This window comes from Ammospiza nelsoni, chromosome 4 (assembly GCF_027579445.1).
Source record: "Ammospiza nelsoni isolate bAmmNel1 chromosome 4, bAmmNel1.pri, whole genome shotgun sequence".
NCBI classification, from domain to species: Eukaryota; Metazoa; Chordata; class Aves; order Passeriformes; family Passerellidae; genus Ammospiza; species Ammospiza nelsoni.
Window position 1 is genome coordinate 23,219,368 of NC_080636.1, and position 26,449 is coordinate 23,245,816.

General features: G+C 40.3%; 1 protein-coding gene across 3 annotated transcripts in view; it reads right to left on the bottom strand.

Moving 5' to 3' along the window:
• SMIM14 (small integral membrane protein 14) overlaps positions 1–13,851 on the bottom strand; it is a 39,644-nt gene extending 25,793 nt beyond the window's left edge. The window contains exon 1 of one of the 3 annotated variants that reach the window (XM_059469792.1): positions 13,796–13,851. The gene's annotated coding sequence lies outside the window, so the exon portion shown is untranslated. Of the gene's footprint in view, positions 1–12,162; positions 12,183–12,356; positions 12,467–13,795 lie in introns of those variants that run through there. The other 2 variants (XM_059469791.1, XM_059469793.1) reach the window with 2 other exon arrangements.
• Between the last annotated feature and the right edge of the window lie 12,598 nt (positions 13,852–26,449).

The window sequence follows — 26,449 nt, forward strand, 5'->3', positions numbered from 1 at the left end:
ATTTTGGGAATAGCACTAAGTTTTCCCCTAAAATAAAGTTGCTAAAATTGGGTTAGCTTAATATTCTTAAAATCCAGGTAAATAATTCCCCTTTATGTAATTATTTTTGATGGAACTGAAGGAAATGGAGATCTTACATGTCTGCCCAATTACAAAGAAGAGAGAAACACTCTATACTATAAGATGATTTTCATGTGCAAAATGTGACTCACATGTCTTTATTTCTCTTTAAAACATTCTTGAATTAACTGCACACCTTAAATGCATAAAGTACCAAGCTCTGTAATCAGATCTTAAGCTTTATTAGCATTTTGTGACCCTGTATAAGAGACTAGTATTTTTATACAGCACAAAGCAGGATTTCTTGGCTCCTTAGGCAGCCTGTTTGTATCAAAATCCTGTTCCAGAACTGCAGCGTGCTTCCTGCCTGCCTCCCGGTACTTGCAATTGTCTGATCTCACGTCAGCAGCTAACTCGTTCTGCTCAGCTCTGACCTCTTTGCTGTGAGTCACACAAGCTCTCCACCTTCTGCAAATACAGTCCTTCTACACATAATCTACCACAATGGGAGTATGGGCTCTGTTCTTTTCCTCCTGACTTGGAGAAAGCAATAAAATGCTTGTAGCTTTCCTTCACTTATTATTTCCAGTATGGTTTTTTGTTTATCATCACCTTGTTTTCCTTGGAGTTGACAGAGCTGGTTTGTATCAGCTGGTAGGATCACAGCAATTGGTAAGGCTATGATGTGAAATACCTGCAAGTCCTCTGACGGGCAGTGTCTTTTGCACGACTCAAAATTACCATATTTTGGATTGGCCATGTTACTGCTAGCACAACATTTAAATCACAGCATTTACAAACAGCTGGAAGACATGGTCAGTAAATATGCCAAAGCTCTCTATGATAACAGCTGAAAAGATATCTATTATGGCCTGCAGACTAGCAAACCGACAGAGAGCATAATAAAGGAGAAAATTAGTAAACATGAACAAATATGATGTACCATCAGAGAGTCAATATGACCATTGCAGTGTAAAAAGGCCCACAGAGGTAATCATAAACAGAACTGCTGAAATTAAAGCACTGTGGTCAGAATTTGAATTACTACAATTCAGGAGTAAAGTGGAGGATGGCCTCTGATGATTTAAGTCAGAAATAAAAGCCCCCCACTACTTTTTGACTTGAGTATCTATTTGAAATTGCAGCCAGTTAAGCCATATGGAAAATATTTCTAGTCTCTCATGATTTAAAAAATAGCATTCTCAGTTATAGTAACTATTGTAAATGGTTTCTTTTATTATCTTCCCTACTCCCAGCCCTACAGCAGTGTGTTATATTTTATACATCCTACTATCAAACCCACAATCTTTATGGCTACAATCTGGCTTGGGGGGGGGGGGTGTCCCTAGAGATTGTTCTGTATTTTGAATTATTGCAATCACTATACATTATTTCCCAATTCTGCAACACCACTCCTGAGTAAATAGCATGCAGCTGGTGAGCTCTGGGAGACACAAATTATACTCTGCCTTGCTCCACTGTAATAATTACAAAACTGGATTCCTTTCTACTGTGAAGGCAAACAAGAATGTTTGTGCATTTTCCATGTGCTAGATGCCCTCCAATGTGATTCTAATATGATGCTGATTAGCAAGACGGTGAAAGTGTACACATTGGTCATCTCTACTCCTTGGTATAAAAGACTGTCTAAAAGTATTTATCACACCAGTATTTGAAGAAACAGTCACTTTATAAGATATATAGATCAGAGTAACTACAGATTTATCATGGACTTAACCAGGCATCTTCAGATCAAAACATTAAATTCATCAACTCTTTTCTCTCCTGGATCCAGGCACTTAAAATGTAGACTATCACAAATATGATAAATACAATGACTGAAGATTCCCCTGCTAAGAACTATTTCCAATGTGTTGCTATTTTCCTGAAGACTGAAGGTAAGAAATCCTTGGGAGCAAAAATACCTCATAGCACAACAGGCAAATAATATAATCTTGCCACATTACTTTAAAGAGAAACAAAAATCCTATTCAGATCCTTGCTACTGTTTTTCAGCCAACTGCAATAACTTAGAATACAATTGTCAAATACCTCTAAGAAGCCATCAAGTTAATTTTACTTTTGAGTTCAGTTTGGGAGAAGTGTGGCAGAACAAATGAAAATCGATACCAAATTTAAAATAAAATTACAGAAAAAAAGCAAATTAATTGCTCTGCCTCTTGCAGGCATTCTGAAAATTATAAAGGGCTTATAAAATATAAAATAGCACACAGAGCACAAATTATTCACTGGCCCAAAGACAAAATGCTCATTTTTATCTTACTGTCTGAGGCAGAAACCCTCTCTCTTTTACTCAACCATTATCTTATAAAGTATACACATTTACTTAAAAATTATGTGTTCCCTTGCCTTTTCACCTGGATCTAAGCCATACTAGTATCCATGTCTTCTCACAATACCTGACTCTTTTTGTAATTCTTCTATTCACAGCATGCTCCAAGTTTGGTTCTTTTGTATAATCTTTCCCACCTCCAAGTATTTTCTTCTAGAATCTAAAACATCCTGTACATTGGCCTCATATAAGATGACATAACACCCTTGCATTCCTGCACATCAAGTCCTGTCCCAGAGAAACCAGGCACTGGGACTGCGTGACCACAGTACCCATTAACTCGGGGAGTGAAAATTTGCTTCAAGCAGGAAGAGACTGGTGTGATAAATTCCTCCTAAAACTCCTGATCACTGCTTTTATAGGAATCTCTCCTCCTCCTTGGCCATTCTGCCCCCTAGGTACTGTGAGCACTCAGGGGGTAACTGGGACCACAACCGACTTGATACTGGGCATTTCAAAATGCCTCTGGGTACAACTCCAAAATCCGTGTCTGATCCTGCCTCCTCTAGGGAGTGGTCCTCTGAACCCTGCCTAGTCATACAGAGCCCAATTCAACATCTGTTAGCTGTACAGTAAAATAAGAGATAAAGGTAGGGCAACACTGTTTACTAGTCACTAATCAAGGGAAGCCAAAATATTCCAAAACAGTGAATCCCAGATGAACTCAGAATTTTCTGTATTTGTTATATAATGCATTTTCCTGTTGATTACCATCTTTTGTAGTATTTTTACTTCATGGACATCCCACCCTCCCACAGAATCCTGAGTGTTTTGTTACTCTTCTGATGAACTACCTACATCCAAATCACTAGCCTATTATTTAACTTCCTGAGTAAGACAGGGCAGGGAATTTTATCCACTGATTTCTGCAGCATATGTTTCTTCAGACTAGACTGCAGCACAGAGGGGGGAAACAATATGCATGGATTTTGGGGTTTTCTCTTTAAAAAGCCAAACAGATGCATGTGTACATAGGACTGTCTGATTTTACCAGCACATAGCTTTGTAAAATTTCTAGTTCAATTGCTACTACCAGAAATGCAACACATTTCCTATCACCAGGGCAGTATAGAGGAGGAACAAGGCAAAAGTGGTAGCAGAGCCATTAAAAAGGCGAAGGAAGGCAAACTAAACAAAACTACAGGACAGTGCAAGGAAACAAAAGCATTACTAGTTAAATAGGGAAGAAACTTCACAAAAGCAACTATGAGAATAGGGACAAAACTGAAGAGAAAAATAAGCAGTACTTTGAAATAAAGAAATGCTGTTCTGTTTAAAGTTAACAGGGGCATGATTCCAAGGCAATAGACCCGCAATAAAGACAAAGACACCACACTAAATCAAAATCAATCCAGAAGCCAAGGGCCTGGTATAAGTAACCAGTGGGGGTGGTCTTCATCTTCTAGAAAAAAGTTTTAAATTGCTGGGGTTATAAAATTAGCAAAAATAAGCTTGAAGTTTTCTAGGAAAACTTCCTTTACAAAGCAACTTCCTCTGTTCAAACAAGGCTAAAAATAACTTCTGCAAAAAAGAATCTTGTATAGAAATCGATACTAATTAAAACATTCCAAGGATCTCTTCTGCTCTATTGCTATAATTTAGATAGTTCAAGTAAATATTCCTTCACAGAACTAAATCCTGAAACATGGCAACATTATATTTGGCTTTTTATAATGTTGATTTTTAATCCCTTTTATTAATAACCCAAGAGAAGCTCTCATCTCTTTCACACTTACAGCTGCATCCTATTTTTACTGGAATAAATACTATGACTCTCATCAGATTTAGTGCACCAGGATCCAGTAGCTCTGCATGACCACAGATCTCTAGAGAACTATTGATGATATTTTTCTACCAGGCACCCTCCTGGGCATAAAACTGAATTTTCAGGACAAAAAAAAACAAAACCAAAAACAACTGGCTAACTGGCAGAAAAAGCAAACCAGCCAGATATGAATGTGGGTCCTGCCAGCAGGAGAGCTGCCACAGTAAAGCAGGGCTCCAGTTACAGCTTTCTTCAACTAATTGTCCCAGTTCAGATCACCCATTTAGCTTTTCTAGGAAAAGAGCTGCCATGATTTTGATGGCTGATTCCAAAGTGGGTTCCTAGACACAGCAACACTTCCATGGTACAAAGCAACCATCTCCACTCTCCTTGTAATTCCAGGGGTGGGGGGAGAGCAGCTGGGTTTGTACTTGAAAGCATCAGCATGTCTCCCTGGACTTCCAGCTGTAGCCTAATGAATTGGCAAGTATTTTTTTACAACTTTTCTCAGGATAATTAACAAGATCTAAGATGAGCTCTTCAATGCAGATTGAGCTAAGCCAGTTCCCTTCCTCATGGAAAAGTCAGTGCTTACCCATACACACAGATGGAAGCAGCTGGGGGAGTTCTTGTTGGATTCAACCAAATTGACTCACACTGGTCAAGTAGGAACTCGAGAGTCCAGCAGGGCTCCACACAAGAAATGCTCACCCAGCCACATCCTGCTCAAGGCATACTAGTTGGGTAACTTTGCTACTGTCCCACAAATCACCTTGTAAGTAAACAATGAATTCATTTTCCAGTGTCACTCATCTCATTTTTCTTAAAGATGCAAACATAGTACAAAACTTCTTAAAAATAGGACAAAGCCAAAGAAACTAAGAAATGCTGAACCAGCCACTACAATGACATCTGAAATCGGGGAAGGAGCTTTTGAGCAGGGACAGACTTGAAGCTGAGAAGTAACTGGTAAAAGTCTGAGGTATTTTCATGGTTGTCTTACAGGATTACTAGATACATCCCTTGTCTTCACTGTGTGACTACCATGATATTCTGAGCATTGCTGGGTTGGTAACATTTTCACCCTGAAGTGGACATTTGGAGTTGCTCTGTGTGGGGCAGAATATTCTTCTGAGCCCATCTGCCAACAGCTGTGCTAGCACCTAGAGCAATGAAGCAGGAATCAGAGCATAAAAACTTCAACTACTTAAAATTATGGTCAAAGCCCTTTCACAGCCAAGCATCACCACCCTTCTCAAACTGAAGTATGTGAAAAAGTTCACACCCCTTCAAAGAGTGGCAGGTTCTAATAAGAACCTGGCAGGAAGCTTACTATTTCTGGGCTGGGCTAACCAAGGTCACAGGTATGCTGAGGTGCATCAGTTCAACACAGAACGGCATATCAGGGAAATACAGATTATACAGATGCTTCTTTCAGCATAGTTAAGTATTGTCAGCGTCAAGTACAACTCTCAGAGGACAAGAACCCACCCACTGAAACTCCTCACTGTTCCTGTACTGTTTGCCCCCTTCTCTTTCCTGGTCAGACCCCAGAATGTCAGGACGAAATATTTCAGGCTTTAAAGGCAATAAGGCTGATGTCAGTGACCAAAAGTGAACTCCCTAAGGGAGCTAAATAAGATCTACCAAGATTAAAAAAAGCTATTTACTTATTCCCATGCAGGTGGCTCAACATTTCCTCTGGGCAACACTAGAAAATGAGCTAATTATGCACATACAGTCATGGACCAAAAAAGCAGTCCAGCTATTTTAGAATTCATTTAATGATATTTGATACAGAATGTTATTACCAAACTCCAGCTGTCAGCTTTGGTCATCCTTTTGTTAAAATGATGACATTTTTCTGAAAGAAAGCTCTCAGAATATGAAAACCAATTAAGAGAAGATGTCAGTGACACAGACTATTGTCCAAAAATAATACCCTCTTTCTGCTAAGAAAAAGCTTCAGCCTCTTCTAGTGTAGGAGACTGACAGTGGTCTAGGACAACAAAGTTATTCCTATTGTTCTGAGTAACTAATGGCTATTAATAATTTTATTTCACATGTTAATACAAAAATGTGAGCTATCCTCTGTAAAATTCCTAACACATATTTCAACCAGTTTACAGAGCAAACTGGGAGCCCTCTCCTGTGGTTTTCAGTAAGGCAAGAACTCTTACTGACTTTCATGGTCCTTCCACCTCAATACTAGGTAAAAAACCGGGGCATATTAGCTCACTCTCCTGTTTTTGGTTAGTGTCTCCAGCATTACAGACTGCCTCGCTGCTTGCTGACATTCCTCTTCCCAAACAAGCACCAATCTCCCAAATTCAGCACTCCTGCAGCTGTAGGAGTGATGCACTGATGCAGGAAGCAACACATATTAATCCTGAAAACCCTGCAGGCAGCACTTCTGCACCAGCCCTGCAAGGACACCCATGCTGTGCCAGGCCAAGCAGGGCCAAAGGCTTGTGCTGCTTTGGGAGGCCAGATTCTGAGCAACTGGCTAAACAGGGAACAGGAGCACACCTGCCAGGGGACAGGAGCACACCTAACAGGGGACAGGAGCACACCTGCCAGGGTGCAGACAGCACCCACACAGGGGACAGGAGCACACCTGCCAGGGGACAGGAGCACACCTGCCAGGGGACAGACAGCAGCCACACAGGGAACAGGAGCACACCTAACAGGGGACAGACAGCAGCCACACAGGGAACAGGAGCACACCTAACAGGGGACAGACCTGCTTTTGCAGGGAAGCAAGAATAAAGAACACCCTTGCAGATGGAAAACTGCAGAGGTGAGGATCTCATACTAGCCCCCCATGGAAGCAGAACAGGGAACCAGACTTTGCTGTTTATTGCCCCATCTGAGAGATGCTTTGGGCTTCACTTTTGGGCTTCATAGTACAAAACTAATAATTTACTTTTAAAAGTATTAGAAAAGCATGCTTCCATAAGAAACTATATAACCTATTGTGCTGGTTTTGGCTGTTGAAACATGACTTTGCTCAGTCTGTAAAAGAAAAAGGTTATGCTGAAACACACCAGAGCTAACCACGAGCAGCCAGGCAGCTACTGCAGCTCAGGTGGCCTGCAGTAACTCATTATTTCAAATTATTCTTTTATAAGTGTTCATCATTCAGAAATTTTTAGACATTTTGTTTCTTTGCAAAATTAAACATGAAAAAGTCTCTTATTCAGTCCTTTACAAAAAAACATACAGTTTCAAAAGGAATAAAAATGAAACTTTTTCCACCATATTGAGGCAGCAAATGTAGCCCCACCATGAGCTATGAAGCTTTTTTATACTAGTATAATAAGAGTACAATTGCTTGCATTAAAAAATACCTTACAAAATCCTTAAAACTATAAAAATACACTATTCCTTAATGTCACTCTGATCACATACAAACACAAAATTATACTGAAATTCTTTGGAATACTTTCATTATTTCTTTCTCCAGGGATGACATATGTTTCTAATAACTTGCCACTGAGCAAACAGATTTAACAGGGTAGCAGCATGCTGAGAAAGATAGCAGGATTTTCAATTTTCAGATGAAAGAAGCTCTATTCCCTGGCAGCCCTACTCCTAACCCCTTTAGGCCAGATCAAATTTTATCTGAAGCTAGCTGGTGCCTGTCTTCAACTTCAATGGAAGTTCAATCAGCTGGGTTTTTTTACATACCTGCAGTAAACAATTTGAAGCTTATCAATTAGAATTTTTCAAATCAGTATTTTTACCAGAGGGAACCCATAGCAATTAACAGGATTTCTGGACTTGGTTATTTACATATGTTTAGCTACCAGATGACCCAGTTTTTACCAGAGAATATCATCCATCTAAGTCAGCAGACTCACAGACTAGTTTAGATTATCAAAAGGAAAGTGTTATGCAAATTACACAACATTCCCCTGCAGCTTCTAGCAATAGATTTTAAAATCCATTATATTAATTTGCACAACAAAAATCTACAGTTCTGTTTCACAAGATCAGGATCAGTTTGCAGTACACATCTTACCTTTTGCTCCACCATTTCATAGAGAAAATAATGTATTTTTCATCTTTAATGACTTTTGTTCTACATACTAATTTGAAGCTAAACCATCTGACAATCTTCATGGCTCAAAAATGTCTCTTTTATATAAGAAATATAATAATATAATAAGAATATTTCTACATTTCACAGAGCTCTCTGATAAAATGTAGTATTTTACGTAGTATTTTCAAATAGGGGTTCTTAATTATGGGTCACATCTGATGAGTCTCATCTAGATACCAGGGTGAGGAAGCCCTAACAACACTGTAATCACTTGCACTGGAATCCTTGTTACAGTAAGGTTGCTCACACCAGGAAGCTTGCTTTCACACTTGATTTAGTTCAACTGCTTGAAGAGCTAACCCCAACTTCTCTTCACACCTTCATGTAATTTCATTCAGACAGCTGTCTTTTTTTTTTCTAAATAACTTTTTAATGTGTGAAAAAAAACATAAATTATTTTATCAAGTTGTCTAAGAATATTTCCCTGCTAAAAATAAAGATTTTATGATTAACTAATGGGAAATATATGAACATATGAAGAAAAAAGACCAAAGCTCTAATACTAGAGGTCTGTCTTTGACAAAGATTCAACAAATAAAGTAAATGAGCATTGCATCTGCTTATATAATGTAAATGGTTGCTGTTACACTTTTGTCCAGCTTTTCTGGGTTTTGTTCTGATAAAAATATTTTCTTTCTGAGGAGCGCTCAGTGGTTTGGATCTGACATTTGTTTAAAAGCTTTATAAAGTAAGAATGAAACTATATTTAGCTCCAGAAAGCCATGCTTTTTAATGCACGCAAAGCTGCAGAAGAATCAGAAGTAATCTTAATGAGGAAAACTTTTATCAAATGTAATTCAATCTGTTCTCACCCAAATGGGACTAATTTGTTCAATTATCTATAAAAATACCAGTTAGACATTTAAACAAAAGCTTCTGAAGCATATCTGTACAATTAACAACAATGCAAATGCACGATCACTCAGTCATGCCAAGGGCTGCTCCCCTAAGCATCTTCCAATTTTTCATGAAAAGCCCCATCAATCATCACTAAGGGACCTTTTTCTTGCCCCAGCCTCAGCCAGCAGTGTGGAATAGGTGGTGGGAACAGGGAACAGGATAGGACCATATTTCTTCTCTTACTGCTAGCAGAACCACTGTTCTGTCAGCAAAGTAGGACTAACACAGCTAACACACACTGATCCTTCTCCTATCCCTGACTATTCCTTCCTAATGAGGAGCTAAGGAGTCTTACTTCAAATGAGGCTCATTGGGAACTAGGGATGCTAGATGCTAATGTGTCAAGGCATACAAGCTGAAGGAGCTCTTCTGGGAAAATAATTCCTCTTCCTTTTTACCTGTACAAGGACTGCAAGATTCAACTCTGTGGCAGAGCTTTAGAAAGTTTTCTTCACTTCCACTGTACTTACAGAGGGTTTGGGAGTACTTGGATTTTCCAAGAAGTATTAGCATTTTGCAGAATCAGCTGCCTCATTAACAATTAGATGGATCTGTATGCATTCATAAATTGAATCTCTAACCCAGAGAGTTAAGGTAGAATGTGTTTAGCATCAAGTTAAGATCTAGGCATGTAAATGCAAACATGCAGAGTGTGTAACAGCATGTGTGCAAAGTAGGGTCACAGGCTCTGACCTGTGTCCCAAGCAGAAAATGGCCAGATGACAACAGGCTGTATATGCAAAAATGCATCTGCCAAAACTTTTTCATATTTGTTATGATGAGGAATCTGATAAATGTTCAAAACATAGAGAGTAAGAATTTGATACCTGGTATTGTCAGGCCACTGTGACATTTGCCATTCATATGCATTTATAAGAAGAGAAGATCTTGCTTACTTTCATTGTACTGGCCCTGTGAAGTCTCATTATGTTGTAAGGTCAAATTCTGGTACGACAAACTTCAGCAGAGACAAAACTTGGTCTTTAAGAATGTATGTCAAGTACCCATAATACCTAGGGGGGAAAATTCTAAATGTACAAACATAGTTTTATTACACATTTGTTATGCAAATAACATTCACACACCACTTATTCTGAAGTTTAAATATATGAAAGTAGGAAATGAGAAGTTAATAACAAAACTATAAGTCAGTTAGAAACTAACTTTCTCCAAAACTAAATACCAACTTCTTGAAAGCAGGTAAAATAGTTTTAAAATTATTGGAAGAATGAATTGTTTTAAATGTAAAATATTTCTTTAATAACAATTGTATTATTCTCATTTTTCCCTTAGAATAAAAGAACATGGACAGCAGAATATTGCTCATGTAACTGGGCCATGCAGTTTGGAACTTAATGGACTAGATTGTGGTTTATGTAAGGTGTTGCAAAACCATCACTGTGTGCACAATATGAAGAATATCATAGAACTTTGTCGATTATATTTATTTCTATAGTCAGCAAAATTGTATCCAACTAGGCTAAAAAAAGATCCACCCAGAGCTACAAAACTGCTCCTACCATCATCTACAGCAGACCAGGGCTTTTGGTCCTCAGTGGGTCAGGAATGTCCCTGCCGGCCCAAGAAGGACGTGCGACAACACAGTGTTGAACTTGCAGTAACACATCCTGTATAACTTTGCCCTTACTTAGCTCCATATACAAAACAATCTTAAATTACTTAAAATACAGAACTCTGTACCACTCAACAGTTAGACAAACATTGTAAATCTTGTCTTTTACAAAGGGCAAAAAGAATCAAAGATGTTGGACTCACCCACCACAGTGGCAGGAGAAAGAACAGTGCTTAGAAGTGAATCAACTAATGACTGCTAACATTACAATTCATTTCATTTGGCAAACTGCTTCTATCATTTCAAGCCTCACTATCAGTGACAGGTTCACTTTTTAAAATCAAAGACTGATTTCTTTCATCTCATTGAGTCACAGGAATTGGATGAAATTATCAAGGATGTAGGAAGAGATAAAAAAGTAAAACTGATCTCCCACACTTCTGATTTTTTTGAACTTATGTCTTCTTTTGGAATGTAAAATGAATGAGTAAAGGTGGATAGCACACTAATAGCTAAGCATTTAAAGACTTCTAATACATAACCCATTAACACTCACTAAAGATACACACCTTCCCCAGCAGGCACACTAACAACATCAACGCAAAATGCTATTAAGACACAAATGTTAGATGTCCTTGCCTCCAAACACGGAGTTGGTTTTCAAGACTTATCTATCTGCATAGATCTGGATGTTCAGACAGTATTAAAACACAAACAGTCTACAATCTAAACGGCAAACCTGAAGACACTTGACAAGGCAAACAGGTGTTTGTCAGGAAACCAAAGTTTTTGATGTAGGTCTTGCAGCGCATTCACGCTGGTTAGCCAAGGCCTCAGAACTGCCGTGGAAGGCAGCGGTTGAGCTGCAGGGCAGGACAGCTGGGGAACCCAGCACAGTGGCAGCAGCAGCAGAGAAATAACCACATCTTGTGCTCTCCAAGGCCAATATACCCTTCTTCACTGATTCTCTAGGAATCACATATTCGAGCATACATGAAGAGCTCCTGACAGGAACCCTATCTTTAATAAATTAACAGCAGTGTGATACTGTCCTATTCCCGAGATTATCTTTCACACGACATTGTTTCATCTCTCCCACTTCAGCTGCACCCGGTTCGCAAAGCAGGGAGCAGCCTGGCAGCACACATCCTGGTGTCTGCACGCCACTGCCAGCTTCTTTAAAGAGAGAAACCTAAACCTCTTTGGCTCAAAGTATCAGACTGCGATCCTTTAAGGACAAAAAGAAAACCGACAGAAGAGTGCCACTTCGCATTAAAATCCCCAATAACCAGAAAAACCACAATCAGACCAGCTGATAAGAAGACAAGCCGACGTTTCTCTGGTTTGGAAAAGAAGGAGAGCTGCCTGACACCGAGTGGAGAGGCTCCGGCTCTCCCGGTGTTTACCTTCCCGGCACCCGGGAAAGCGCGGGCGGCAGGGACGTTTCTGCACTTCAACAGGCTTGAAGTTACCCCGCAGCCCCCACCGGGGCTCGGCCGCCGCTCCCCGGCCCCGGAGGGTCGGGCGGGGATATCCGCGCAGACCCTCGGCCGCCGCCAGCCCGCGCCCTCCCCGGCCCCGCCACGGCGGCCCCGCTCACCGTTCTCCGGCCGCCGTCGCGGAGGGCTGGGGGGCGGGGGCAGGGGCAGGGCGGCCGGGCGGGCAGGGGCGGCCCCGCGGCTCGGCCCGCGGCTCGGGCCGGCTCACACGTCAGCCCGCGCCACGAGACCCGGATCTGCCGGCTCCCGGCGGCGGCGGCGGGGCCGGGGCGGCGCCGCGCGGTCCCGCCCCCCGCTGCCAGCCCTCCGCCCGGCACGGGAGCTGAGCCCTGCTGCGGGCAGGGGCGGCCGCGGCCCGGGCCGTGCTGTCCGGCAGGGCCCGGCTCGGGGGCCCGGGGGGCCGCAGTGCCCAACAAGGCGGCGGCCATAAAATAAAGCTCAGTAGGTCAGAGGAGAGGACGCGGGGACGGGACTGCTGTAGGGCCAGGTGTGCCTGGGGTCCGCCACAGCCCCCGTGGCCAGGGCTCCGCGTCCCCGGCACAAACACGGCGCTTCGGCCGCTTGGCCCCAGCCATCCCCACTGAAGTACGAGGCAATTTACAGGCTAGTTTTTCATCTGGAAATTCAAAGCCTGTTCAGGAACTCGTGACTCACGGGCTTCTAAGCAATTAAAGCATCCATCAAAATAGGTATTTAGATGCTGTGAATGAAGTTAGAAAGGAAAATCAGATTGTGGCTTCTCAGTCAGCCAAGGAAAGGGAGTGTCATACTCCCAATACAGAAAGATGGACCACATCCTGTCTTGGAGACACTGATACCATGCAATAATGCAGTGGGGATTATACAGGAAAGAAAATCTTGTTCTCCAATATTTCCAAGGCTGGCTTACCTCCTCCAAGCTAGAAACAAGGACAGTACTGCGATCAGAGTGAGAAAGGAGAGTTGGAGAGAAGTTGCAAGTGCTCTCAAGTTGGTACCTCTGACCAGTGCTGCATAGTCTCATGTGACCCACATATGGCTGTTCTCATTACTACTTGCAGCTGTCATGGGGTTTTCAAGCCTCCTTTCATGGCAACAGCTTTTTTTCTGAAAGTTTTTTCCTAAACTTGAGTGTCTAGCCTGTGCTACTTTGCCAAGTCTTGGATGCACTGCCAGTTGGCAGCCTTGGATGTCCAGCCATCACTCGTGCACAGAGCCACCTCTCTCTGAAAGATGCAGGTAGACCAACTCTTCCTGGTTAAAGCTGGCCCTGAACATATCCATTCCACTTCTGAGAGTCAGGAGGTAGGCTGCCTTTGTGTAGTAACGCCACACAGTCCTGACTTGCTGCAGATCTTGCCTCTTCTTTCCCACGTTTTAGTCCTTTTTCTTGTCTTAGCACCCAACTAAGCAATGGCAATACTGAAAAGGGAGGCAAGGCACTGACACAAAGCCAGGCCATCACACAAAAAAGCTAAACTATGCAGAACTGGTATCATCTTGTTTACCTCCATCCAGGGAACTAAGACTCTGGTATGGTACTAGGGATGCTAAAACTTACCTTTAATTTGGAAGTATGAAGCCATATCCCTTCAATGTTTCCTGGGAGGACAGGTTTCTTTACAGCCCGTTCAGGAGTTTGGACTGCAACAGGAGCTATGAAGATTGACAATATCAAGGTATGCTTGCCTTGAAGTTTACTTTGGCTGTCCTGGCCAAACACTAAGCTAATCTAGACAATGGTGTCAGAGGGTAGTCATAGCAAGAATGATGAACTGTTGGCTGTATCCTTCTTTCCAGCTCTCCCTTAGCCATTCTCCTAACCTAACCCTTCACCAGGAACAAGCCACCCTTGAAACAAGCAAAGGCAGCTTCTCAATACCATAAACCAGTCTTGCCTGTCTCCCACACCTCATACACAGGGCTAGCCATTGTTCTAGAAAATGGATCTGAGATCCTGAAATCCCCAAACCAGACACAGCTTGCCGTTAGTCCTGATTCAAACAAGAGAGGAGAGAAATGCCAACAGCACAGTAGCAGGGAGGAGGGTTCCTTCTGCCAAGCTGAGGCAGAAATGCCAAACACTTATATTTTCTTGCCGAACAGCTCTTGGACAAGGTCAAACAGCAGTTGCTAAAATGATATCAGGCATATTTGGAGGAACCATTGAAACTGATAAGAGAATCTCAGTGATTCATTCTTGGAGAACTGCATTTGAACAATTCTAGAACTGGAAGGGCAAGACTAAGTGAGCTTGACCAGCAGCATGAGATGCCTTGATGGAAACAATATGAGCCTGCAAAGAGTCTATATTTGAGAGGCATGAATTGAGAGTAATGGCAACTGTGTGATCTACAAGGAAGCAGTATGCAATGGTGGCACAGCTAGAGCTCAGGTGTCTTCCTCACTTTGAATCAAATGCAGCCTCCTCAGACCTCAGTGCATTATATCTTTCTGGCTCATTTCTCACATCACCCCATCCAGGTACTTGCATTATATCTGGTAATGTTTTGAAATTGTGCCTTGAAGAGGTGTGCAAGAAGCACTACCTGTCTGGCCAACCAGCCCCACTGGGTGAGATAAAAGCTACCCCTCCCTACTCTCATTTCTTCACCCCACGTTGTATGCTGCGAAGCTCAGCATATCTGAAAATAGTTTTACTTACCTGGTCTCAGTAAAAAGCTGAGGATTTTTCCAGGATCCTGCATTATTTGCACTTCCTTTTGACAGCAAAATAGCAATTTTTTTCTGATTATTTTTCTTTGTTCAACATATATGTTTCCATTCCCATGTTTGGAAGTACAGGAAGCTGATGGGCCTAATGAAGGATGGATTTGTGAAAGGGTTATCCTCATGTATGAAACTTCAGAGGATGAATGGCCAAGGAAGAGGGGCAGGCCACAGGAACCACAGAAAGTAGGGACCAGGAGCAAGAGAAACAAATGTATCAGCTTATTGCTTTCAAATCAGCAAGAACATACAGGTGTGTGCAGAAAGTAACTGTGTGTTTTAAATAAAACATTCTGCCAGAGCATCCCTCAGAATTTGTCCCTCCTGGTTCCAACGGGCAAATGAACAAGGCATAGCAGGCACTGATTCTATCTCAGCTTCCTACTCCCAGACTTCAGCCATCTGCTCCCCCTTACACTCACAAATTTAGTGCACAATACAGCAGTAAAACAAGATCCTGATATGGAGGCTATCTTCAACTCTCTCTATGAAGTCTCCATTGTGGCAGTCAAACTATGAAGAAAACAGTGATGTAGACTACTTTAGGAACAAAGCCATGAGATGCATTCAAGTAGTAACAGGGATAGAATGGTGAATCTACTGATTTTGGCACACTAAAAGAATTGTGCTGCCCATTGCCAGGCTAAAAGTATGAAGACAACTCTGATTAAAGAGCAAAGGGTGGTAATAGTCCTTCTACCAAAACCCTTTATAATGGAGGAGGGTGGAAGTTAGCAAAAGTGACTATACATTCTCTACATCCATAGTCTGAAAGTAGTGTGGATTGGGCATTTTGTAAGCAACAGGCAGGTGTCACATTCCACATCACAGTGCTAGCTTTCAACTTTTCTACCTCAGTAGGCAATGGTAAATTAGGAGTTGTGTTGGTGATCTAACTTGCCAAATAATGAATGAGCTTGTTTACAGACACAACATTGCTTTTCCCATTCTCAAGTTCTTTTTCTGCTGATGTTATTTTCATCTTTGCTGCATAAGTCATGTCACTAGGCATTGTATTGCTGACATCCAGGTATTCTGTGGAGTGGAAATTGTTCATCTGCAATTCATGCAGTTTCAACAGATCTGAAAAATGACCTAGAAAAGGGACAAATCCTCCTAATGTATCTCCTTGTCTGTCTGCTCCCTCTTTTCTTGTATGCAGTTCATAATAAGGAGATAATGCTATTCTAAGGAAATTCTGCTGCAAATTTTGATACCAAAGAGCCATTTGGAAGAGGTCTGCAAAATGGTCTGAAATTGGCACCTAGGAAGTGGAAAGGAAAATATTATTAAATGCCCTTGTAGAATCAAGGTAGGAGAGGCATTTTGGCAGCAACACTGAGATTTTTGGAAAAGGAAACCCAATTTTGGAAAAAGAAGTCCTTAAAAAAGTTGCCTGCAAGCATTCCTAGAATTCAGCTAGACTGGCATCTCACAAAGCTCTGGAGAATTGAAAAGCCCTTTGGGATACTAGGCAGCAAGCCTGAGAATTGGCTGGCACAAAGACTACATTGTGTACTTATATTAATTTTACTGATATTTGCTCATGTAATCACCACTGAACCAAATGTATACTGCCGGGTTTTCTGTCAATGTGCAGATCTAAACTTAAACACTCAACTGCAATTGTCAGAACTCACAGTGAAAATATGGCTCAGTGGAAACAAGAAACTCCAGTGAAATTGTCAGAGGATCTATGGAGGATCGTTTGAGCTCCTGAAGCATCAACACACCAACACAGACTTTTGGGATCAATTAGCCACAGTCTAGGGAAAATGACCACAAAGGATTGCTGCAATGCTGCCAGACCACAGCTGCCCAGTGAAGTTTTCCAAACTATGAAATGGGTGAAGGAAATCTGAAGGTGAGGGGATGACAAGGATTATTTTCACTTAACTAGAATAATGGCTAGTAATTTAGAATAACTATGAAATGCAAGCAAGCCAATTGGGATGCTTATAAGGTCAGGCTTGCAAAAAGCAATTTAAAAATAGAGGATTAAGTCCTGAGCTACTAAATTGTTAATGATAACACTCACTGGTAAAGATACACCATCTGAATTAGGCTGAAATGGTTCTGTAGTATTAGAATAGTATGTTCTCAGTAACCACATAAGTTAATAGTACACTAAATTTCATTGATAATTATCCAATCAGTATTGGGAACATTATTTTGCAATAGCTTAGGCCAATCCCCTCTAAAAATGTGGTCTAAGTGAACCAACACTGCTATAACCTTAAAAAATTGTTTTTCCTCTGGAACAGAAATCATAATAGCAGCTGTTCAACTGTGGTGGCTTTCTTGCAAAGAAAAGATGAGAAACAGAGTGAACTGCTTCATAAGCAACTGTAGTTCACATAAGCTATCTGCAGCCATAAATTTACCAGCAGCTAATGTTGCTATATTCATCTGAAAACTGCTGCCACTTGGGAAAAACACATCTCATATCACCCTCTATGTTCAGAGCCATTTCAGCATTTAGTCTCAAAATGCCTCTGAACATGAGTCAGAGCCCTCAACTGTTACAGTTCTCAGATACTTGAAATAAAAATGAATCCCTCTTCATTTCCAAGTGAATGCCTAGTAGAAGAAGCCGTATCTGATAGACAAACCACAAGCTAAAATGCAAGCAAGCAGATTTGATATTAGGTGCAGAAGTGAGAAGAGAAAATGAAAACAAGATCCTAAAGGATTTTTAAAAACACTTTACTAGATATAACTAAGAAGCAGCAATGAATTGAAATGTTCTGGTCATGAACTGAAAATTACTCTGATCTGAAATTGATATATGCAGTTTGCAGTTAGTATTAAGCACTTGGTATATGATTGAAATGTAAGAGTACTATCCATTAAAAAGTCAAGGCATTATTTACTAATAAAAAAGATATGGCAAGAAGAGAAGACATTTCATGTGTTACTGAGGAGGTATATCAAAAGGCATAACTCTGTCAGTCAGCACTTGAAGATCAGTATTCTATCACATAAAATGTGGCAGCATCTCTGTATGGACTACAGAGAACTAAATCACATTGTTGAAAAAATATCTGATCATAGTAAGTGATACTCTGGTTTCTGTAGCGCATGCAAACATGGTTTTTACTTTGGTTATTAGAACATGAGTATTGACAAGTGTACAAGAAATGGCTGCTCTCTCAACTGGGCAAGATCCTAGACATAATGCAAGGTTTTTAACTTGTGCACATTTGCTTTTGAGCAAATTTTGTTTGATGGTGTGGTATGATGCAGCTGGATGCTTGCTGTAGGATGTCACACCTTTTGAAGAGGAGCTGTAAACCCTACAAGTGGTTTAGTGCAAGAAAGAAAATTTGACTTTACAGAACTTGACAACACTGTCTGGTCAGGAAAAAAGAATTCTTCTGTAGTATACCCTCAGCAAGTTTGTTGACAACACCCAGCTGAGTGGTGCAAACAAGACACTAGAGGGAGGCGGGTCTGTGGGAAGTTCAACAAGGCCAAGTGCAAGGTCCTGCACCTGGGTTAAGGCAAGCCCAAGGACAAATGCAGGCTGTGAGGAGAATGGATTGAGAGCAGCCCTGCTGAGGAGGCCCTGGAAGTGCTGGTGGATGAGAGGCTGGACATGATCCAGCAATGTGCACTTGCAGCCCAGAAAGCCAGTTGTATCCTGGGCTGCATCAAAAGCGTGGTCTGTAGGTCAAGGGACACGATTCATCCCCTCTACTGTGCTCCTGTGAGACCCCACCTGGAGTGCTGTATCCAGTTTTGGGTCCCACAACATAAGAAGGACATGGACCTCCTGGAATGAGCCCACAGGAAAGCCAAAAGATGATCAGAAGGATGGAGCCCCTCTCCTGTAAGGAACAGCTGAGAGCTGCGGCTCTGGGAGACTTTAATGTGTCCTTCCAGTACCTAAAAGTATGCAAGAAGGCTGGAGAGACTTTTAACAATGAGTTTATTAGGATGAAATTTCTTACTGTGAGGGGGGTGAGGCACTGGAACAGGTTGTCCACAGAAGTTGCGGCTGCCACATCCATGGAAGTACTCAAGGCCAGGTTGAATAGGGCCCTGAGTAACCTGGTCTAGTGGAAGGTGTCACCCATGGCAGGGGGTTGAAAGGAGGTGGTCTTTAAGGTACTTTCCAACCCAAACCATTATATAATTCAATTCAGCTCATACTTCAGAGATTTTGCAAAAACACCACACAGATTGAGGGAAACCTTTTGGGTGTTTGAAAGTATGAATTTACATTTTTGGTGTTTAAATGGGTTCTTGTGGTTACCTTTTGTTAAGCTACTGAAGTAATCATTAGACATAGATGACGTCTCTAAAACTGAAGATAATTACAAAAAAAAAAGGATGGAAAGATTGGAAGCTGAAGCTGTATTATAGCAGAAGCCCAACTCCTTTGTAGAGAAAATACTGAGGTAGCCAGTCCTTTCACAATGGTGCCTAGTGACAGGACAAGAGCTAACACTTCTTTTATCTGATGCTAACTGAACATTGGTAGTGGTTGCCCAGAAGGGCTGTGCTATCTCATATCCATGGAGACATTCAAATGGACATGGTCCTGGCAAGGCAACTTGCTCTGGCTGACCCCGCTTTGACAGGAAGAGTGGTCTAGATGATCTGAAGAGGTCCCTTCCAACCTTGACCCTGCTGTTATTCTGTGATACTGTGCCACTCAAGAGGGAAGCCAGGAGTAGATACACCTGCAAAGCACTTTGACTGCAATTTCTGTGGGAGTAAAATTATTTGGAATAAGAGATATTAAGATGGGATAGTATGGCACCTATAAATAAGTCTGCTAGGAGAGTTATTACCTTTTATATCTGCTCTATGTTTGGGGAAGGGACAAACAGTGTAATATTACAATATTCCTAGGACAAATGATGCCTTAAGTTTTAGCTTCTGTATTTTTCAGATTCTGTGCTGCTTTAGTGTGTAACTCTGAGCTTTATATAAAGTGTTAGCAAGTTCTCTTCACAAGGTAGGTAGACAAAACAATCCTTTTCCAGCTTGTCCAAGGACAACTGTTACCAATTCCAGGCCCAAAAAGTATAAACAAAGGTGGACTGAAGAGAGAAAATAAGGAGGATGAACTTCATAACCTAAAGCTATAATTGAATAATTAACTCCAATATGCAAATGGACCAGAACTTATAAAAGTGAGAGACTCTGTGACTGGTCATCCATTTTTGTGACAATTTTGGGTTCATCTTGGCTGTAGCCCTGGCTGGGCTCTTACACTGCCCAAGGTGTATCCATTAAGGCCTTTTAATAAATCCCTACTATATTCTTTAACTCTGTCTAGCCTCTGTTCTAGGTCAGCCTTCTCAAGGCATCACTAAGGGTTAGAATCTGCAAAATCAAGAGGCAATCATACAGCATGACTGAATACTTTCCAGTATGACTGAGCCCTGTTTGGGGGAACAAAGATACAGTCCAGAATACTGCCTTTAAGAGCTTGTTCCAATTCACCATGTGATCTTTTTACACTGTCAGAAAGATGGGAAAGCTGTAACATGGAATTTTATGAGATGGATTATCCTTCAATGAAACTGCTATAATTGCTACCCTTTGTTTGAGAAAAATGTTCAAGACAAGAAACTCCTTACATCTAAACCAGATCTTCCACCTAAACAAAGGCATATGCTATTACTGAAAAGACAGACACACAGAATAGTAGGGATTTTCTAGATCCTGCTTTGTGAAACATTGCGTGCCTGGCAGAAATCCACAGACCAGAAAAATGGCTTGTATCTGCTGTGTTCAGGAAAACTGTACATTACTCAGTACAGGACACTATTTGAGCCTTGTTTGTTTAACCTGACTTTATCCTCAGTGTTCTCTATCAAATTGCCAGGTGCAGTGTTCTTGCTAGCCATGTGGACAAACTGAAGACAATCAGGTTAGGAAAACAACAAAGATCAGATTGTCCTGGCTTCTATTCTTGAATTGGTCCATACTGGTTTCTGTGATTTGCAATCCTATTCAATTAACTTTTTTACAGAACTGTGGTGCAAACACTGACTAGCAATTTAGACTTAAGGCTTTAATTCTAAATTATTATTCTATTGTAGTAAGATTAATAGAAAAACTTGAGGGTTTTTTCCTAGTACAAAATTGTTCTAGTCTCCAAAATGCAGCTATTTTAGGATGGTATCTACAACAACAGAGCCTGATAAATTACCCATCTGTCAGAGCTGAGCTTTTTCTAGATGATCTCTGACAAACTTCACTATTTTGTAAATTTTTGTTGTAGACAGCTCCAAAAGGCTTCCATCACTTGTGGATTTGGTGCACATGATAACATGGTGCCCATGTAGTTTAGCAAAATGCCCACATAAGAGTAAGTTCAGATTCTAGATACAATTTTCAAAAAACCTCAGAATCAAAAATTGCTGGATCAAGCAATAATAACTGAATTCAAGAGCTCCAGATTGCTTTTTTATTATTAGCCCCACCTTTCAGGATCCCTAAAAAGTCCTGTGCTTTACAAAACAGAGAGACCATTGGAGGAATTCTTAACAATCTATATGCAAAGTATACTGGAGTCTGTTGTCTCTGTGGCTTGGCTTGTAGTTTTCTGATTTTACTGCACATATTCTTGTACTATACTGTGGTTATTCACACATCTTTAATGCATATTCTCTTATAGCTGGAAACTTTTTTGAGGTGGGACCCCCTCATAAAACCATTCATAAGACTATTGCTTGCAGGAGCATGGTACACTCTACAGCCTGTGTTGATGGCTCTATGTCCCAAGTTATGTACACTAGGAGGAAAGGTGTCCACTCTCATCCTTTTCTCTTGAGAAGACACAGCAGTGATGCAGATCAGTTTGCAACATAAACTCCCTGAACAAGTGTTGCCTATCTGCTCAAAGGAAAATACAGATAGCCAGGTGGAACCATCCCAGAGACACAAATTTTTATATATATATATATGCTGGCAGTTGAACCTCTTTATACAGTGAGCTTCCCAGCACTCAGCTTATCTACATTGTTAGGAATATGAAAATATTTTAGCAGTAAAGATCAGTAACAAAGTAAGTGGGTTTATTTCTGGATTCCCATATTCATTCAATTACTGCTTCACAATTTTTTGCTGCTCCAGTTCTAATTCCAAACTCAGATCTCCTAATGAGAGACTCTAACTCCACCCCCCAAACAATCACTTCAAAATATCAATGCCATTTTATCTTCTCTCTTCCTTACTTGCTGCATTTAGGCACTTCCCTGGCTACCACTACACTGAACAATAAATTTAAGCTTCTAGCTAAAAGGTCAGATATACTTCTGTCCTGATGACTTTTAGCCCCTATAGTCATTAAAAAAGCAGCAAATGTTATTCAGTCACAAATCCTACCATGAGGAGAAGATAATGTCCAGCTGGCCTTTTAAGGCAGCTCTAACTCCCTTTTGTACCTTTCTGTGAAAGAAAGATCAAAATATTTAATTAAAGAAAGTTACACAGATTTGATAACATACTATAAGTTATTACATGAGTAGATGATAACACAAAATACTTAAAATGGTACAAATTCTTCACTCAAGGTAGTAAATATTTTTTGAGTGGACAACAATATATCAGCAACATAGCATGGTCACTAAGTTCTTTATAAGATTGGTTAAATCCTCTCTTCCCTTATAACTCTAATATTCATAAAACTACTAATAAAGCCATGTTAGGTTGTGAAATCTATTTCTCTATTCACAGCTTACTTTCACTTTGAAAGGATCCTCAGAAAGACTGCTATCTTCTTTTTGTAATAGGAAGAAAGGAGCACACTTTATAAGAAGTGCTTCTATTTCCCTGTAATCAACTTGTCAGTCTTTGACTGCCAAATTTTCAAGTTAGATGCCTGATCATTAAGAATATTAATCAACTTGGGAGCTCCTGCAAAATTACAAGAACTATTTCACAGCTGAACCTAATTCCCCCTCCCCCCTCTTTTTTTTTGTTTCTTCATGAAGCCACAAGAATTGGCCCGTGGACCTCAAGGTGTATGTACTGTCAGTTGAAAATCACTCCTCCACAAAAAAGTGGAAACTTAAAACACCAGTAATTTTGCTCACAGACTCAAAAGCATTGGGTATTTTTGTATCTAGGTTTTCCTACTAGAAACATAATGTTCAGATATAACATTAATTTAGAAGATATTGGCAGACCAATATCAAATTAATGAAAAGTCCAGGGTGTCCTGTCAATTTCTAATAACAGCCCTTAACAAGTGAAGGACAATAGGGTGTTATTAAACTACAAAAAAATTCTGCCCATTCATTATTTAATGAAAATTTTGCTATGCTATAGATTGATGTCTGATGCAACTTCACTAATTCAGGTGAATTGCATCATATGAATTCAACCGGAGTGACTTCACATCACTCTAATGTTTAGTTAGAACCCTTATTGCCTTTTAATGCAGATACATTTCATCTGCTAACAACATGAAAAGTATCATTTGGTAAGCGCAGGCATCTCGAGTGAATACCTCCCCTCTCTTCCTGAACACCGAACAATTTCTGTTCTACTGTTTTGCCATTTCTGCCTACAGACCTCCTACAAGTTCTCCATAAATACTTTTCCAGGTACGGCCGGACAAAGGAAAGCTTCCCAACAGAGGGACCCGTCTCAGCCGAGCAAGGCAAGCTGCCCTGTTCCACCCAGGAGAGGGCACTCTTACACCTGGCCACGCAACCGGACATGGACACCCACGGGAGGAACAGCAAAGTTCAAGATGACATCTCAAAACTCGGTCAGCTTGCACGACCAGTTCGTTATTTTTATGATAGTGCTAATCACAGGTAAGGTGAATCATCCAGACGCTGCCACAACAGGAACGCAATATGACAGACAATAAACGTGTGGGCTAAATTTATTCTTAGTCTCTGAAATGTGCTGAATGATATGCAGATAAAAAAAGACAATTTCTGCATTTCTCTGGTAAAAGCTGGGATCATAGAAAGAGAGCTGTAAGTGTACCTTCCGTGGAAAACGAAGGTTAAATTTAAAAATAACCTAGTTCTATGAATATTAATTGTTGCCTTTTTAAAAAATAAAGCACTATTATAAATGAGCATACAAACATTTAAATGCAAAGTGCATATAATCTAGTACTAACACAGCCTGTAAAGTTAATCTTTATATGGAGATCTGAAATAAATAAAATAAGAATTTTAAATGCTACAGGTTCAACCCCTGTTTCTAAAGGGGTTGAAATCAATATACATATATCTTGAGACAGCTTTCCTCTCCAATAAGTAATCCTCCAGCAACAAAGAGAGAAGATCAAGCCTGACATTTTTGATTTTTCTAAACTAAAGAAGCCAAGATGAAGAGGTGGTAGTTTTGTTATGCAAGACATAAAACAGCAAAAGAGAAATAGAATGCTGCATACTGCAAAGTTAATGTTTCAAAAATCTCATTTTCCTCTAATCACAGGGGACTATCTCAATAATTCCAAATTTTCTCTGAGTAACTATACTATAAAAATGTCCTATTGATATGAAAAGAATAAAATTAGGAAAATATGGAAATGAGAAAAAGATCACCAAGAATCTTAACTTGAAGAACAGAAAGCACTTGGTTCTGTCAGAAGCATCTTGGAGTCCCCAGGCAGTGCCCTGGGGCTGGGGGCATCCACAGTCAGAGAGAAGAGCCATGCAACTTTGCATGAGCCACAGCCACTTTTCCATGAAAATGGAAATGACTCTTTCCTATATATAGTTACATGATAGGCAGCACTTCCCACATTACATGGAATGACAGTGTTTAGGATGTTTGGTTGTCCCAGCATTGGCTAATGAATATTGTTAGCCTGTCCTTATTGGGAGCTTGGGCTGAGGCCTTACCACCACTGACCCTACCAACCTCCCTCCTGCAATAACCTTACATTGCTTGAACTTCAACTATATCTCCTTCTCCCACTTCCAGAAGTCTTTCCAAACAATATGCCAGTCATAATAAACAATGCATAGATACTCAGAATTGTATCTCTCACTCTATTAGTTGTGATCAACACCAACAGGCAAAAGCATAAACCAATCTGCAGCCAGTTTGTAAAAGCTGCTATTGAAAGAGTTGTTCGGTATGAGTAAAATGGTGATAGGGTCAGTGAAGAACTATCTCCTGAAATCATATATACTACAAATATTTTTAATTCAAAAAATAGCTATGTTCAATGGACTACAGTTGTACATATTGTGTATGGATTTTTCTAAGGGCGAAATACTAATGAGAACTTAATTCAGGGCTTTATTATCAACATTTCATAAAATATATTAGGGAGTCAGACATGGAAGTCCCTGAAATCACACCAAGAGGCTATATTCTCAATTTTTGTCCAGGCATTATCTTTTTTAACAAAGCAAAAATAAAACAACAAACAAACAAAAACCCAACTCCCTCCAAAAATCCAAACCAAACCCCAAAACACGTATTCAAAGTCTATGGTCCTGTTCTACCCTAAACCCCTGTAGAACCTTCTGTAAAATAGTAAATTATAATAAAGTATAAAACAGTATTGGAGGTGTAAAGTGATACTTCCAGCATGCTGATTATGTAAGGTACTGATTTTTACACAGATTTTGATCCTGGCAAAACTCACCACTACTCTGTTCTACCATCCAGAAAGCCTTTCTATATCTGTCTTTCAGCAAAGAGAAAATTAACACAGTATTATGGTGAATATCAAACAGTTGTAAGTGAAAAATGCCTACTTAAGGACAAGGCAAAGGAATGGGACATAACAAGGAAAAGAGATACAGTAATTCATATTAATTTCATTTTTGCAGCAGCAGACTCTGACATTTGTAATCCAAATGAGCACACGAAAATGAACCTAGGTACAAACCAGACAAAATCATTGCCCTTTACCATGGCTGTTACTGGATGTTCACTACCTATAACATAAAAGCATATTCACAGGAACACAAAGGATTTTGACACTTAATAAAGGTCATGTTTTCCACTCCATTCAGTGCAAAATCTGAATATTGGAAGCTTAGCTTCTTTCTGTGAGCTGTCTGAAAAGACATGAAGGATTTAACCAGGAGATTTTATGTACCACCTTTATTATTTTTGTCTATAGTAGTCATAGTTGCTCAGCACACTACAAACCTAACTTTCATCTAAGAGGCAAAAAAGTGTTATCATCCTTTCTCTATTGGTGACAGAAAAGCCATGGCCTACCTCCTCGAAAAGAATTTGAGACATATCAGTGGAACTCATATGTCTAAATTATTCTGAAAATGAAAGTACAAGATCCCACTATTAAGTCATTAAAAAGAAACCAGGCCTACTGAAAAATGGTCCTTTTCATAAAGGTATTGAAAACCTCAGCTGAAAAACTGGATTGTATGAAACGTTTTAAAGTTTTCATCTGAAAAGAAAAATTTATGAACAGATGCACATGCAGCAACAATTTTACAGAAAAATGAACTTTTTCCAGTCAAACTACATAGAAAGAGTAAATACATTAAAGGGACTACATGCATCTGTACAT